General features: G+C 42.4%; 1 long non-coding RNA gene across 1 annotated transcript in view; it reads right to left on the bottom strand.

Moving 5' to 3' along the window:
• Window positions 1–6,951, bottom strand: part of LOC106573804 (uncharacterized) — a 39,455-nt gene extending 32,504 nt beyond the window's left edge. The window contains exons 1-2 of the long non-coding RNA XR_001321429.3: window positions 6,845–6,951; window positions 4,395–4,489 (exon numbers count right to left, since the gene is read on the bottom strand). This is a non-coding gene — a long non-coding RNA (uncharacterized LOC106573804). The remainder of the gene's footprint in view (window positions 1–4,394; window positions 4,490–6,844) is intronic.
• Window positions 6,952–16,412: the final 9,461 nt, after the last annotated feature.

The raw sequence follows: 16,412 nt of genomic DNA, 5'->3' as shown, positions 1-16,412 counted from the left end.
GTGAGACCAGTTCCAGTGCCCCGAACGAAGCCTCTAATGATGGTCAATGGTCCGACGTCTCCAGCGATAATCTATGGCATGAAGCCTCCAGTGATGATCCATGGCCTGGAGCCTGTAGTGTTAATTAATGGCACGAAGCCTCCAGTGATGATCCATGGCCCGGAGCCCGTAGGGATGATCCAAGGCACAAAGCCTCCAGTGATGATCCATGGCCCGGAGCTTGTAGGGATGATCCATGGCACGAAGCCTCCAGTGATAACCCATGGCCCGGAGCCTCCAGTGATGATCCATGGCACAAAGCCTCCAGTGAGTATCCATGACGCGGAACCAGTAGTGATGACCCATGGCACGGAGCCTGCAGCGAAGGTCCCCACTCCGGAACCTACAGAGATGCTCTTCAGCGCGGAGCCTCCAGTGACGCTCCTCAGCCCGGAGCCTCCAGCGACGCCCCTCAGCCCGGAGCCTCCAGCGACGCCCCTCAACCCGGGGCCTCCAGCGACGCCCCTCAGCCCGGGGCCTCCAGCGACGCCTCTCAGCCCGGGGCCTTCAGTGGTGGTCTGCAGCCAGGAGCCTTCAGCGGTGGTCTGCAGCCCAGAGTCTTCAGAACAGGAGCTACGCCCAGAGCCAGAGCCATCTCCATAGTGGGAGGATTGGCAAAGGGGGGGTGTAGCACAGGAACCGTTGTTGACGGTGGCCACCCTCCCTTCCCTCCCTTTAGGTTTGGGGTTGTTTTTGTGTTTTTTTTGGTTTTGAGTTGCAGTTGGGGTCTGCACCTTTTGAGGGGGGGGGGGGGGGGGGGGGGTAGTAATGTCACGTCCTGACCAGTAAAGGGGTCATTTGTCATTGTAGTATGGTCAGGGCGTGGCAGGGGGTGTTGTTTTTGTGTGTTTTGGGGTTGGTTTATTTAGAGGGGATTTGTTCTAGTTTTCATTTTCTATGTTTGTTTTCTATGTGTGACCGAGTATGGTTTCCAATCAGAGGCAGGTGTCTTTCGTTGTCTCTGATTGGAAGTCATAATTAGGCAGCCCTTTTTTCCTTCGGGTTTGTGGGTGGTTGTTTTCTGTATAGCCTGTGTGCCTTACGGAACTGTTTCGCCGTTTGTTTATTTTGTTTGAGTGTTCTCTCTAACTAAAGAAAGAAGATGAGCACTATACCCGCTGCGCCTTGGTCTGTCCCTTACAACGCTTGTGACAGCTGAGAACATGGAAATATAGTTTCATTTGAGTTTTTCAAAATATTGACTGACTGATTGGAAATTTCACAGAGCATAGATGCATGTGTTACTATTCAATGTAGTTTCCAATTTCATGCATTGTTTATTTGACTTGAATATTCTTAGGATTTTATTGATATCATTTACTTCCTGCACCATAGGGGTGGGAAAGGTATTTGCTCAACACTATACAGATCATTTTAGAGTGTTCTCATTTGTTTCCAAACTCATCACTCTCAAAGGGAGGAGGAGGAGTAGGCTAATTGTTCATTACCGTATATTGTTAAAAATTTGATTTGCAATGATGCTGGATGGTACATTTTTTTAGCGTTTCTTTTTGCTTGTTTTTCTTTCATCTAACTAGGTCATGTGTCCCCTAAATTGTCAACTGTTTGGATCAGGTAATTGACGGGATAACTTTGTTGACTATTTTCAATATTGATGATAGTGAAACTTTATTCACAACTCTTCATGAGACATTTAGTGTATAATTTGTATTTCTCATACATTGCAGAATGTTATGTTGATGTGTGTACTTTCACTGTATTGCTATTTTGAATGCTTTCCAAGTCTTTCACAAACAGTAGTGTGTCATCAAATTTACGAAATGGGGTCCGATGATGGGTCTGACCTGTCCAGTTAAGACAGACCTTTGGATGGAGGATTCCACGATGGGACAGCTGAGCATTCTAGGTAGGCTACCCCTGGAGACTGACGTTCCACCCTGGTGGGAGGACACCTATGAGGAGAGCACCATGGTCGCTGACGGACTCCATGACCATGGTATAGGAGCTTCTGCAGCATACCAGCTACCATCTTGCACACTCCCAGGTCGAAGTCAACCTGGCCAAGAAAACGGCAACTATCTTGTTGAGCGCCTCCACTGGTTCGGCCAAATTGTCATGTTTGGATTGTTTCAAGAGTTCATAAAGACCTATGCATTTTTTATGTTTCATTGTACTGCTAAGTGCTATGGATTAATTGTTACAGAGAAAGTGTGTTATTCTGTTCGTCGGACGCTGGATAGTTAAAAGACGAGCGACACGCGTGTGCTCTTATCATACAGTTATGAGGTATGGTGATTAAATTAGAGAATGATTGTGAAGTTTTATGCATTTTGTTTTATCTTTGCATGGCCCAAAATATTATGTTAATAATCAGACAATGGGAGATACTGGGATTTGGTGCTCTTGGAAGAATAAAAGCTGCGTTTAAACGTTGATCATGGAGTCATTGGTTAACCGATCTCCTGATGTACATTTGTTTATCATAGTGGTGAATTTTCAATGCTGTTAAGACGTAGGATGTTTTGTATTATTTTTATCATGAAGATTTGTGGTATGTACCATTTGTTAATTGTATTCTTATTGCTTAACTGTAATAAATATGACTACTTTTAAATCGATATGAACCGTAGTCGTCACATTTCTGAGTAATATTCAATGAATTATTATTTGGTGAAATGTCTAATGGTAAATGTTATTAAGAATACACATAGAATATATGCTTGGTCTCTAACTGTGCATCTCTGAGCTATGGTTAACTCAATCGTTTAATTCTAGGACAGTGATTGCAAGATATTAGTTCCTTGTTCCTCAGCCTCTTAATAATTGGATAATGGTAAACCCAGTCCATAATTTGTAAATCGGGAGGTGCTGGAACAAAAAGTGAGTGTGAGAGAGGGGTGACCTGGGGAGCTCTGAGGTACCGGAATGCATGAGAAAGAAAATCACCTTTATAATAAAGCATTGCATGCATATCATCGCATTTGGGTAGTGGCATAAAGCAGTAGAGTAGAGGCATTTACACATGAGGAACATTTTAGTAGCCTAGGGTCCGGGAAAATGTTGGCCTTTTTATGAAATTCTACATGACTGGAAACTTTGAAAGAATCTTTTTTAATACCGCACCAATGATCGAAATCACAAGCTACTTTGACACTGAGAATCTGAGATCAATAAAAATTCCCTTGAATCCATCAATAGCATACTGTAGGCCTAGGTGTGTTGAGGCTACAAGGGCCAGTCGTGTATTGCCGTAACGGAAATTTTGGTGACAAGTTTTTTCTGTTGCTTTTGAGACGCGGTTCGTTCCCTCTTGGGGCACTACTTGTTGAGTAAATAAAACACTAAACAATCACAACTATTGGTAACTATTGGTCACTCTGTTATAGATTGTTATTATTATTATTCTAATATGTATTCATTATAGAATTGTGTCAGTTATTAACAATAAACCTTTAAACTGCACTCTTCCTCCCCTCCCTCCCTATGTCTCCTCATCTCTCTATTTTTCAGCACCAGATGAAAAAACCTGCACACAGTCCAAGGGTTGCAGGTCTGCCGACATTGTATTCAGAGAAATATCCAATAAACCGAAGACACTGCTTTAACTGTGAATGTACTTTATTGCATATATTTTCCTCAAATAAAATGGAGCATACATAAAATATACAAGTTATTACAATTTATTTGCATTGAGTCTAATATCTGTGTGTGGGTGTGTGTGTAACAGTGTAGGTTCCGTCCCTCTCTTCGCCCCAACCTGGGCTCGAACCAGGGACCCTTGCACACATCAACAACTGACACCCACAAAGCATCATTACCCATCGCGCCACAAAAGCCGCGGCCCTTGCAACGCAAGGGGAAACCCTACTTCAAGTCTCAGAGCGAGTGACGTCACTGATTGAAACGCTATAAGCGCGCACCACCGCTAACTAACTAGCCATTTCACATCGGTTACATGTGTGTGTGGGAGGCATGTTTTTCAACTCAGAAAAAAGCACACAGAATTTCCTAAAACTGTACACACATGGCTAGTTAGTTAGCGGTGGTGCGCGCTAATAGCGTTTCGATCAGTGACGTCACTCGCTCTGAGACTTGAAGTAGGGTTTCCCCTTGCGTCTTTTACAATATTAGTCTACAATCAATCACAGTTTGATTTGAGAGGTATTTAGAGTAATTATGTACAGTAGATATTGAGAATGGATATGAAGGAGTAGATAAACAAGTATTTACAACTTATTTACATTGTGGATAATTTGTGTGAGTGTGTGTGTGTTGACAAAGCAGACACCCATCTCTGCTTTGTCAGTCTTGATAGACCCAGTGTATGCACATAATTATACAACATAACAGAGTGAGTGAATGAGTAAGTGTGTATACGTGTGTTTGATAAATACCTGGACCACATCACACTGCTTCAGCTCTACAAGACTCTGGAAGTTCCAGCATGCCACTCCAGGCCTGGAACACTCCACCGAGCAGATTGGCAGATCTGAAAAATAGGCACAATATAATTTTAATGACAAAGCCTTGACGACACACTAACCTAAACAGAACAGACCCTGACTACATGGAACTATATTCCACATCAAGTAACTCATGCAAGCAGTAAAATTTGATTTAAAAAACAGATACAAATACTGTGAAGAGACACATGCATAGCATACGCACTGTACACACAGGTATACAATGATTTTGTGTTGTAGATATGTGGTAGTAGAGTAGTGGCCTGAGGGCACACACTTAATGTGTTGTGAATGTATTGTAATGTTTTTAAAATTGTATAACTGCCTTAAATTTGCTGGACCCGAAGAAGAGTTTTGGCGCGGCAGGTAGCCTAGTGGTTAGAGCGATGGGCCTGTAACCGAAAGGATCAAATCCCCGAGCTGACAAGGTAAAAGTCTGTCTTCTGCCCCTGAACAAGGCAGTTAACACACTGTTCCCCGGTAGGCCGTCATTGTAAAATAAGAATTTGTTCGTAACTGACTTGCCTAGTTAAATAAAGGTTACATTTCAAAAAAAAAAAAGATTAACTGCTGTCTTGGCAGGAGCTAATGGGGATCCATAATAAATACAACAAATGAATTGTGTTTGTGTGTGTATCTGGCAACCCACGCAGTAGACTTTATTTTCCCAACTGCTCATTGTACTTGCCCTTGCAATCTGATATGTGTGTGTGTTCTGTGTTATTATGACTTAAACGTGTCAACCTGACCACATCCTTGTAGTAGGACATCCAGTGATTAGCTTTGGAAAAAATTACTATCAAGTGTACAGTAAAAAGGATATCATATATTCAGATCTGGATTGACAAGTACGCTAAATCATGTCATCATCAAGTTACAAACCTCAAGGGCTTAGTCTACACTCATGTTAAATAAAGGATGCAGGACATGAGCTCTAGGACTATGCCTCAGGACTACCTGGCCTGATGACTCCTGGCTGTCCCTGTCTCCAGTCCACCTGATCATTCTGCTGATCCAGTCTCTGCTGTTTCTGTCTGCAGCTATGGAACCCCGACCTGCTCAAGGCTCACCGGAGGTACTACCTTGTCAAAGACCTGCTGTTTGATCCTGTCTCTCTCTACCGGACCTACTGTCTCAACCTCTAAATGCTCAGCTATGAAGAGCCAACTGGCATTTACTCCTGAGGTGCTGAACTATTGCACCCTCTATTATTTGACACTGCTGGTCATCTATGAACGTTTAAACGTCTTGAAGAATAATCTGACCTAAATGGCTGTACACTTCTATAATCTCCACCAGCACAGCCAGAAGACGACTGGCCACCCTCAGAGGTTTCTGCCTTTCTAGGGAGTTTTTCCTAGACATTGTGCTTCTACGTATGCGTTGCTTGCTCTTTGGGGTTTTAGGCTGGGTATCTGTATAAGCACTTTGACAACTGCTGATGTAAAAAGGGCTTTATAAAATACATTTGATAGATTGCTTGTAACTTAAGCCAAAACTTTTTCCAGGTCTTTCCTGCTGGGGACAGGGGGCTTCAGGTTTGGGAATGGAGGGCCTAGAGAATTGGAATATTAACAATCATTTGTGTCCACATTTATAAATGAATGAAATTCAATATGGGTTAGCTGTGAATCTCATCTGATTGAGAATTGATGATGATATACTGTATGTCTATTCTTTTGAAAATCTGCCACCAAACCACACAATTCTATCTAGTGAGATTGCACACAACCATTAGCTTATTTTACCAAGTAAAAAATAACATAATATTGTCAAGGGACCAAACGAATAACGACAAGGCTATATTGCTGTCGTTCAGTAATACTGTAACGTTACTGTAGCCTAATGTACATCACATTATTATCTACCTAGCTAGCTAGTGGTAGCTTAGCACCAAAGAAACAACCAATGAATGACAACAGGCTTTTTTTAACAAAACAACTACCTAGCTTGTATGATTACATGTAAAACAACTTTACAGATGATTACAACGTTTGAAAGCAAAGTTGACTTTGCAGCACTCTCTCAGGAACTAGTGAGGCATCCAGATATGAGGTTCGCTAGCATCGTTAGCATTAGCTAGCTAGCAGCGCCAGCATGTTAGCTATAAAAGTATATTTCCAGCAACAGTGTCGAGGTCAAAAACGAAATAAACTATGTTAAGCCATGCTGACTTTGTAAGATAAGTCAAATCGGACTGAAATAATTAACAGGCTGAACGTACATTTCTGTGACTAACTAGCTAACTTTAGCTTACTAGCTCAGTGACCGGTGAATCACCTATTCCTGTTTACAGAGTGTGCTTCCCTCCCCTCTTCCACATCCTGCATTGAGAAGCGCCACCTCACAAGTCCTCAACTGGCAGCTTAATTAAATAGTACCTGCAAAACACCAGTCTCAATTTCAACAGTGAAGAGGCGACTCCGGGATGCTGGCCTTCTAGGCAGAGTTCCTCTGTCCAGTGTCTGTGTTCTTTTGCGCATCTTAATCTTTTATTTTTATTGGCCAGTCTGAGATATGTCTTTTTCTTTGCAACCCTGCCTAGAAGGCCAGTATCCCGGAGTCGCCTCTTTACTGTTGATTTTGAGACTGGTGTTTTGTGGGTACTATTTAATGAAGTTACCAGTTGAGGACTTTTGAGGTGTCTGTTTCTCAAACTAGACACTCTAATGTACTTGTCCTTTTGCTTAGTTGTCCACCGGGGCCTCCCACTCCTCTTTCTATTCTGGTTAGAGCCAGTTTGCGCTGTTCTGTGAAGGAAGTAGTGCACAGTGATGTACGAGATCTTCAGTTTCTTGGCAACTTCTCGCATGGAATAGCCTTCATTTCTCAGAACAAGAATAGACTGACGAGTTTCAGAAGAAAGTTATTTGTTTCTGGACATTTTGAGCCTGTAATCGAACCCACAAATGCTGATGCTCCAGATACTCAACTAGTCTAAAGAAGGCCAGTGTTATTGCTTCTTTAGTCAGCACAACCGTTTTCAGCGGTGCTAACATATTTGCAAAAGGGTTTTCTAATGATCTATTAGCCTTTTAATATGATCAACTTGGATTAGCTAACACAACGTGCCATTGGAACACAGGAGTGATGGTTGCTGATAATGGGCCTCTGTACGCCTATGTAGATATTCCATAAAAAAATCTGCAGTTTCCAGCTACAATAGTCATTTACAACATTAACAATGTCTACACTGTATTTCTGATAAATCTTGTTATTTTAATGGACCAAAAATGTGCTTTTCTTTCAAAAACAAGGACATTTCGAAGTGACCCCAAACTTTTGAACGGTAATGCATGTGTTATGACGTTACACCCCCTGCTATATTGTGGAGAAAGAGTTACCTGTCTAGCAGAACACAGATAGTGTGTTTTAATGGGAGCCTCTTCAACATAATCCAGGTAGAATCAGGAATTCCCCAGGGCAGCTGTCTAGGCCCCACACAGGCACAGACACAGACACACATCCACATAATAATCAAATCAAATCAAATGTTATGCACCGAATAAAACAGGTGCACCTTTTTAGTGAAAAAAAGCCCTCCCCAATCCCGGTGTACCATACAGTGAAATGCTTACTTACAAGCCCTTAACCAACAATGCCGTTTTAAGAAAAATAAGTGTAAAGTAAAAAATAAGTAGAAAATAGCAAATAGTTAAAGAGCAGCAGTAAAATAACAGTAGCGAGGCTATATGTGTGAGGTACAGGTTAGCTGAGCTAATTGAGGCAATATGTACATGTCGGTAGAGTTAAAGTGACTATGCATAGATAATAACCAGAGTAGCAGCAGTGTAAAGGGGGGGGGGGGAGACGACGACAATGCAAATAGTCTTGGTAGACATTTGATTAGCTGTTCAGGAGTCTTATGGCTTGGGGGTAGAAGCTGTTAAGAAGCTTTTTTGGACCTAGACTTGGCGCTCCAGTACCGCTTCCCGTGCGGTAGCAGAGAGAACAGTCTACTGTATGACGAGGGTGGCTGGACTCTTTGACAATTTTTAGGGTCTTCCTCTGACACCGCCTGGAATATAGGTCCTGGATGGCAGGAAGTTAGGCCCCAGTGATGTACTGGGCCGTACGCACTACCCTCTGTAGTGCCTTTGGAGGCCGAGCAGCTGCCATACCAGGCAGTGATGCAACCAGTCAGGATGGTGCAGCTGTGGAACTGTTTGAGGATCTGAGGACCCATGCCAAATCTTTTCAGTCTCCTGAGGGGGAATTGGCTTCGTCGTGCCATCTTCACGACTGTCTTGGTGTGTTTGGACCATGATAGTTTGTAGGTGATGTGGACACCAAGGAACTTGGAACTCTACAGCCCCGTCGATGAGAATGGGGGTGTACTCGGTCCTCCTTTTCAAATAGTCCTTAATTATCTCCTTTGTGGCCTCCCGAGTGGCGCAGTGGTCTAAGGCACTGCATCGCAGTGCTAGCTGTGCCACTAGAGATTCTGGGTTCGAGTCCAGGCTCTGTCACAGCTGGCTGCGACCAGGAGACCCATGGGGCGGCGCATAATTGGCCCAGCATCGTCCGGGATTGGGGAGGGTTTGGCCGGCAGGGATATCCTTGTCTCATTGCGCACTAGCGACTCCTGTGGCGGGCTGGGCGCAGTGCACGCTGACACGGTCGCCAGGTGTATGGTGTTTCTTCCGACACATTGGTGCGGCTGGCTTCCGGGTTGGATGGGCATTGTGTCAAGAAGCAGTGCAGATTGGTTGGGTTGTGTTTCGGAGGATGCATGGCTCTCGACCTTTGCCTCTCCCGAGTCCATAGAGGAGTTGCAGCGATGAGACAAGACTGTAACTACTACCAATTAGATACCATAAAAAGGGGGTAAAATATTTTTAAAATAATAATAAATAAATATCTCCTTTGTCTTGAGGGAGATGTTGTTATCCTGGCACCATACGGGTGACAGGATGCCCCTGTTCTCCAGTAATGCACCGATTCAGCTCTGAGGCTCACACTGGCATGGCTTCACTTTTGTGAAGCTTGAAGATTACTAGCCCCCCACCCCCACCCACACACCTCTTTTTTACGTGAGAATAATTTTTTTAATTTGTATTAATCACCTTAAAATCATGTGAAGAATTCTGGCTGGAATCTAAATTGTTCCCCAAAACATGTATTGATAGAAATCAACAGTGTGGTGGAACCAGGGTGAGAATAATTTGTCTTGAATAAAGACGAGAAGGCTTTTAAGCGTGGAGGAACTATCTCCAATAACAAAGAGACTGTGTAAAAAAACAGGTCCACTAAAAATCAAAATCACCTTTCATATGCTTTGAGTCAAAAAGGCAGAACATTTCTAGCTCTTTCACACTGCCTAGAACCCATTATGATACAATCAGACGGTTTATGTACCTCAAACACAATGTGAGTTGATCTTTTAGTAATGAGTCAGAAGGTTTCATAACATGTACAATGAGGGAATACAATACTATCCGTTGTTGATAGGGAATCAAAGCATTGTGAAATATTAATGGCATGTCCTCAATTGTGTGCAAAAACTCATCAAATCACGGTGTGGGATTGTTGAAAGGGGTGATGGGAGGACAACGATTTCTGATTTATTGCTTTAGCTGACATGTATTTATATGTTGCATAGGTGACATTACTTGTATGTCAGAAAAGTGACATTACTTCATATCGCATATATGACATACTGTATTATTTGTTACTTCTACACCAGGTGCATGGGGATCCTAGACATTTATTTTCTAAAAGGTTTTGGTATTGCTTGAGAGTTCAGCCAAGAGCATCATATGATGACAGAAATCAGAATATTGGTTTCACAGACACAACACCCTATGCAGAGAGAGAGAGAGAGAGGGAGAGGGAGGTTGTTTTGGAGAGGAAAGACGTGTCCTGTTTGAAAACCTGCCTCTACCTGTTGTCATCATCTACACTTTGAGTCAAGGCTTAGGAGCACTCCAAATGGATGACAATGGATGTGTTGGAACATGTAATATTGTTATTTTGATCAGGCCACCCACTCTGAGGTTTACTGGGAAAAATATGCACATTTAAATCTCTTACAGTCTGAGAGGAAATGACTCTACTGCACGGCCACTTTGATCACATTGCTGCTACCACTAGAATCACGTTTTCTATACCACTTTCTTTCCTAAAAGCATCAATTTACTCAATCATAGTTCCCCCGTCTCTGTTGCTGCCTCTACCTACTGTCCTCCAGTGGGACGGAAATGTGAGAGAAATAGTGCACGGCTGATGCATGCTCATTCATTTGTTTCCACAATGTAGTTATTGATAAAATCACAGCTAGAGGAAGATTTGAAACGTCAGTGAGGGGGTAAATGTTCCGTGCTTGCTGGAGGACACAGACTCAGTGATCTCTGAAGATGATGATGATGATGATGTTATGGAGGCAGCTTGTGTAATGTTCAATTTTTAGCATTGAGGACATGCCAAGAAGAGAGAGAGCAGGAAATATATAAAGAGAGAGAGAGAAAATGTTGTCATAGAAAGGTCAATGAAACGGGAAAGCTAAACAGAATGTGAGAGCAGTGGAAAAAGAGAGCAGGCACGTTCACAGATCAAGGTCTAAGGGTGCCTGAAAACCTGCCCTTTTGCCATCCTATGAGAAAATTGACCATTCAGATTGCTGGCATTTTTTAATTATGGTCTTTTTAATTATCACATTTTTTGCTCACTTTTAGTTCATTTTCTCTCTTGTTATTTAAATGAATTGCCTATCAAACTAGCTAATTTCTAATTTTTGAATCACTGAAAATTCCCCCACTCCTCTCTGGCCCCAAACTAATGAGCATTGCACTCGTCCTGCAGGCAGAAGCTACCGGTGCCGATCGGCAGTGTATTAGCTAGTGTGGCTCCCTTTTGAGTTGCATGTGTCATCTCATGGTGAGGAACAGTGAAGGTTTCAATTTGACTGTTTGTTAGTAGGCCTACGAGGCAGATGTCAGCAGCAGAACAAACTCCAATCACATGTCAATACTAGTTTGTTTATTTCAACAGCATAGCTAACTAGCTAGCTAGCTAACTAACTGGCTAGCTGATTTACATAATCTACGTTAGCTATGATCAGCTGATAGCCCACCCCTCTTTGCCTTCTCTTTGAGCAGGTTATAATTGCATAAAATAAAGGCCCATGCTAAAAAATATATGTTGAAATGTTTCTAGAAGAGCATTGGATAACTAGCTATGAATGTAAGTCCAAAAAATTAGAACCTGCCCTCCAAAGGTCTGTGCATGGCCCTGAAAGAGAGTAATATGTGTTGGTGTAGAAATATGATGAGTGTGGGATGAGAATAGACATCAAGAAAGACAGATGGCTGTTAAAATAGACTAAGTACTGTAAGAGATGAAAAAAAACTGTGACAAAATAGGTGAAAAAAACTGTTGGTCGCTAAATCCAGTGAAATAAAATGGCCATCTGTAGCTCGACTGAGCAGTAGGCTGTGAATTCCCTCAACCAATATAAACTCATGATAATGGTTTAGGTTCTCACTACAGTGTTGTCCGGTCAGAACATGATGTTGATGCCCATAATGAACACTTGATCACTACCACATGTACACACAGACATTCTGATTCCATTCACATTCTTTCACCGCCACGCTTCACTGTAGGGATGGTGCCAGGTTTCCTCCAGATGTGACGCTTGGCATTCAGGCCAAAGAGTTCAATATTAGTTTCATCAGACCAGAAAATCTTGTTTTTCATTGTGTGAGAGTCTTTAGGTGACTTTTGGCAAACTCCAAGTGGGCTTTCATGTGCCTTTTACCGAAGAGTGGCTTCCGTCTGGTCACTCTACCATAAAGGCCTGATTGGTGGTGCTGTAGAGATGGTTGTCCTTCTGGAAGATTCTCCCATCTCCACAGAGGAACTCTGGAGCTCTGTCAGTGACCATTGGGTTCTTGGTCACCTCCCTAATCAAGACCCTTCTCCCCCAATTGCTCAGTTTGGCCAGGCTACCAGCGCTAGGAAGAGTCTTGGTAGTTCCAAACTTCTTCCGTTTAAGAATGATGGAGACCACTGTGTTCTTGGGGACCTTCAATGCTGCAGACATGTTTTGGTACCCTTCCCCAGATCTGTGCCATGACACAATCCTGTCTCGGAGCTCCACGAACAAGTCCTTCGACCTCATGGCTTTGTTTTTGCTCTGACATATACTGTCAACGGTTGAACCTTAAATAGACAGGTGTGTGCCTTTCCAAATCATGCCCAATCAATTGAATTTAACACAGGTGGACTCCAGTCAATTTGTAGAAACATATCAAGGATGATCAATGGAACAGGATGCACCTGAGCTCAATTTAGAGTCTCATAGCAAAGAGTCTGAATACTTATGTAAATATGGTGTCTGTTTAACATTTTAATACATTTGCAAAAATGAGTAAAAAACGGTTTTCGCTTTGTCATTATGGGGAATTGTGTGTAGATTGCTGAGGATTTTTCTTAATCCATTTTAGAATAAGGCTGTAACATTACAAAATGTGGAAAAAGTCAAGGGGTATGAATACTTTCCGAAAGCACTGCAAACTTATCAGAGACCTGGCAGTGTGGTGCCAGGACAACAACCTCTCCTTCAATGTGAGCAAGACAAAGATTGTGATTGTGGACTTCAGGAAAAGGAAGGCTGAACAGCCCCCATTAACATCGATGGGTCTGTAGTGGAGCCTGTCGAGCGTTTCAAGTTCCTAGGTGTCCACATCACCAACAAACTATCATGGTCCGAATACACCAAGACAGTCGTGAAGAGGGCACGACAACAACTTTTCCCCCTCAGGAGACTGAAAAGATTTGGCATGGTCCACAAATCCTCAAAAAGGTCTACAGCTGCACCATCGAGAGCATCCTGACCAGTTGCATCACTGCCTGGTATGGCAACTGCTCGGCATCTGACCTTAAGGCGCTACAGATGGTAGTGCGTATGGCCCAATGCATCACAGGGGCCAAGCTTCCTGCCATCCAGGACCTACAGTGCCTTGCAAAAGTATTCATCCCCCTTGGCGTTTTTCCTATTTTGTTGCATTACAACCTGTCATTTAAATGGATTTCTATTTGGATTTCATGTAATGGACATACACAAAATAGTCCAAATTGGTGAAGTGAAAAAAAGTATTTGTTTAAAAAAAAAATAAGAATAAAAATGGAAAAGTGGTGCGTGCATAGAGTATGTATTCATCCCTTTTACTATGAAGCCACCAAATAAGATCTGGTGCAACCAATTACATTCAGAAGTCACATTATTTAATTAATTAAGTCCACCTGTGTGCAATCTAAGTGTCACATGATCTGTCACATGATCTCAGTATATATACACCTGTTCTGAAAGGCCCCAGAGTCTGCAACACCACTAAGCAAGAGGCACCACCAAGTAAGCGGCACCATGAAGACCAAGGAATTCTCCAAACAGATCAGGAACAAAGCTGTGGAGAAGTACAGATCAGGGTTGGGTTATAGAAAAATATACGAAACTTTGAACATCCCAAAGAGCACCATTAAATCCATTATTAAAAAATTGAAAGAATATGGCACCACAACAAACCTGCCAAGAGAGGGCCGCCCACCAAAACTCAGGTAAGGAGGGCATTAATCAGAGAGGCAACAAAGAGACCAAAGATAACCTTGAAGGAGCTGCAAAGCTCCACAGTAGAGATTGGAGTATCTGCCCATAGGACCACTTTAAGCCGTACACTCCACAGAGCTGGGCTTTATGGAAGAGTGGCCAGAAAAAAAACATTGCTTAACTTCTCTAGGGTAGGGGGCAGTATTTCGACGTCCAGATGAAAGGCGTGCCCAAATTAAACTGCCTGCTACTCAGGCTCAGAAGGTAGGATGTGTATATTATTAGTAGATTTGGATAGAAAACACTCTGAAGTTTCTAAAACTGTTTGAATGATGTCTGTGAGTATAACAGAACTCATATGGCAGGTAAAAACCTGAGAAACTGAGGAAGTGGGAAATCTGAGGGTTGTAGTTTTTTCAAGTGATTGCCTATACAGTATACAGTGACTTAGGGTTCATTTTGCACTTCCTAAGGCTTCTACTAGATGTCAACCGTCTTTAGAACGTTGTTTCATGTTTCTACTGTGAATATGGAGCAAACAAGAGGGCCTGGAGTCAGATGAGGGAGGAAATGACATGAGCTCAGAGGCGGGCGCTCACATGAGTGTGAGCTGTGTTCCTTTTCTTTTCTGAAGACATTGGAATTGTCCGGTTGGAATATTACTGAAGATTTATGTTAAAAACATCCTAAAGATTGATGCTATACATCATTTGACACATTTCTGCGAACGTAAATATAACTTTTTTTGACTTTTCGTTGTGACATTTTTGCGCGCTTCCTGCATTTGGAGTAGTGGACTGAACGCGCAAACAAAAAGGAGGGATTTGGACATAAATGATGGACTTTATCGAACAAAACAAACATTTATTGTGGACCTGGGATTCCTGGGAGTGCATTCTGATGAAGATCATCAAAGGTAAGTGAATATTTATAATATTATTTCTGAGTTTTATTGACTCCACAAAATGGCAGGTTTGGTTTCGTGTCTGAACGCTGTACTCAGATTATTGCAAAGTGTGCTTTCGCAAAGTGTGTGGTTTTTCTTGTCGAGGTGATGTGCTAACAATCTAATGCTATGCTTTCACCGTAAAGCCTTTTTGAAATCGGACAATGTGGTTGGATTAAGTAGAAGTATCTTTAAAATGGGATATAATAGTTGTATGTTTGAGAAATTTGAATTATGAGATTTTTGTTGTTCTGAATTTGGCGCCTTGCTATTTCACTGACTGTTGAAAAGTGTGTCCCGTAGGTGGGATGGTCACGTCCCACATACCCAAGAGAGGTTAAAGAAAAAAATAAGCAAACACATTTGGTGTTTGCCAAAAGGCATGTGGGAGACTCCCCAAACATATGGAAGAAGGTATTCTAGTCAGATGAGACAAAAATTTAGCATTTTGGCCATCAAGGAAAACGCTATGTCTGGCACAAACCCAACACCCCTCATCACCCCGAGAATACCATCCCCACAGTGAAGCATGGTGGTGGCAGCATCATACTGTGGGTATGTTTTTTGTCGTCAGGGACTGGGAAACTGGTCCGAATTGAAGGAATGATGGATGGCACTAAATACAGGGAAATTCTTGAGGGAAACCTGTTTCATTCTTCCAGAGATTTGAGACTGGGACAGAGGTTCACCTTACAGCAGGACAATGACCCCAAGCATACTGCTAAAGCAACACTTGAGTGTTTTAAGGGGAAATATGTAAATGTCTTGGAATGGCCTAGTCAAAGCCCAGACCTCAATCCAATTGAGAATCTGTGGTATGACTTAAAGATTGCTGTACACCAGCAGGAACCCATCCAACTTGAAGGAGCTGGAGCAGTTTTGCCTTGAAGAATGGGTAAAAAACCCAGTGGCTAGATGTGCCAAGCTTATAGAGACATATCCCAAGAGACTTTAAGCTGTGATTGCTGCAAAATGTGGCTCTACAAAGTATTAACTTTGGGGGGGGTGAAAAGTTATGCACGCTCAGGTTTTCACATTTTTTTGTCATATTTCTTGTTTGTTTCACCCCTAAAAATATTTTGCATCTTCAAAGTGGTAGGCATGTTGTGTAAATCAAATAATACAACCCCCCAAAAAAATCTATTTTAATTCCAGGTTGTAAGGCAACAAAATAGGAAAAATGCCAAGGGGGGGTAAATATTTTCGCAAGGCACTGTATTTACTAGGCGGTGTCAGAGGAAGGCTCCAAAAATTGTCAGACTCCAGTCATCCAAGTCATAGACTGTTCTCTTTGCTACAGCATGGCAAGTGGTACCGGAGCGCCAAGTCTAGGTCCAAAAGGCTCCTTAACATCTTTTACCCCCAAGTTATAAGACTACTGAACAATTAATCAAATGGCCACCCGGACTATTTACATTGATACCTCCCACCCCTTTGTTTTTACACTGCTGATACT

Source organism: Salmo salar, chromosome 16 (assembly GCF_965601325.2).
Source record: "Salmo salar chromosome 16, fSalSal1, whole genome shotgun sequence".
Taxonomy (NCBI): domain Eukaryota; kingdom Metazoa; phylum Chordata; class Actinopteri; order Salmoniformes; family Salmonidae; genus Salmo; species Salmo salar.
This window is presented reverse-complemented; position numbering and strand designations above follow the sequence as displayed.